Raw genomic sequence first — 1,724 nt, 5'->3', positions numbered from 1 at the left:
CTTCAGAACATAAAATGAAATAAATAACAAAATAAAATAAAATAAAATAAAAAATAAAAAAATTTGTCACCATAAGTCCAAAAGTTGACACCATGAGTCAGATTACATATGTTCTATATTTAAGGAAAACCATCACTTCCTTGTCATTACTCTTCTTCAGTGATAGAGCTTKGTGATGTTTCAAACTGTTAAACACTGCCACCAACTGTTCAGGAGGATTATGACACCCCTAAAGTTTGTTTCACTGTGGAAGGGGTGTGTACAGCAGGGTGGCCAATGGGGTGGCCAAAAAATTTGTCTGTGGTGGCTATGGCCACCCCTGGCTCCGCCCCTGAGGGTAAGAAGTTCAGTAATCAGGAGAGACTCGGATTAAAGCTGCTGCTCCTCCACAGTGAAAGGAGCCAGTTGAGGTGGTTCGAGCATCTAGTAAGGAGGCCCACTGCGATTCAGAGAGTATCCCAGGACCCAKGACATGCTGAAGAGACTTTATCTCCTTGCTGGTCTTRAAATGCCCTGAAATTCTTCTGGAGGAAGAGGTAGCTGTGGAAGGAAATATTTGGGCCTCCCTGCTCAATCTGCTGCCCCCCTTCAAGTGGCAGCTAATGGATGGATATGAAACATTTTAAAGATATGTTGTATTTTACCTGTTAAATAAGCCAAATTCCAATTGTTATAATATTGTGTAGCTTTTTTTCCCTACATACCACAACTTTAAAACGAGTTGTTGGTGAAAAMACTTTCTAACTTTAGTAGAAGGTTCTTATATAGTTGCAGTCTGTGGTTGTGTAAAAAATAAAATACATTTAAAAAAGTGTAACACATATGTGTCAGACTCAGATTTATTGGAAGGTATCTTGTTTACATTTAGTTCAGCAACACCTGACTGAATACTTGGTGCACAATAAGGAAATGTGTATACTGTACTTCAAGTATTGTCTGAATTGTAAAAAAAAMAACACAGCGCTGTCCTTTTCCCCTACACAATGACCACAATAGAGTGAGGTGAGTGAGTGAATGTTTGAGCCTGTTTGATTTGTGAGTTTTAGTTTAACACAGTCTGATTCAAGAACAACAGACAGCTTAGACTTTAAAACAAAGTAAGAGAAGACACAAATATCTTTRTCATTGCCACATCTCATAACACAAAAAGGTAACAAAAAACTTTAAACTTATTTTTTTCCCCTCAACATATAAAACTTAAGTGCAAATAAAGTTCCAGATATTAATCACGGTTCTCCAAGGACAATGTTGGCTGCTTGTAGGTAGTTTTACTTATGTTAAACATTTTTGAAAAGTCCAATATAGATGGTGAATTATCCCAATAAATCTTTCCTTGTGCTTTAGTGGATGAAATACAAACTGAGGTGGAATATACCCATGTTTTTTTACTGAATCATATTCCATGTCAACAATGTGTTTAAGTGCACCAGTTGTGTCTTTATGAGACTTACGCTCATAAGGACAACAAAAACAGACAGACAGTTTTATGAATATAAGTTGTACTCTCTGCAGGTCAAATTCATCATCATTCATTAGACTGAGTGTGTTCAGACATTGTCACTTAAACACGAACTCCTGAGAGTTCTGACAAGTTGTAAATATCACAAAAGGGAAAAGGGAGGAAAGCAGAACGAGCTAAATAAAGGGTTAGTAATCAGGAGATGAGCAGAAATATAGGAGGAAACAGCTGAAACAAGTTTGACCAATATTGGTTTGTCATAGTA

Source organism: Austrofundulus limnaeus, unplaced genomic scaffold (assembly GCF_001266775.1).
Source record: "Austrofundulus limnaeus strain Quisiro unplaced genomic scaffold, Austrofundulus_limnaeus-1.0 Scaffold556, whole genome shotgun sequence".
Lineage (NCBI taxonomy): Eukaryota > Metazoa > Chordata > Actinopteri > Cyprinodontiformes > Rivulidae > Austrofundulus > Austrofundulus limnaeus.
Note: the sequence above shows the minus strand (reverse complement) of the source record.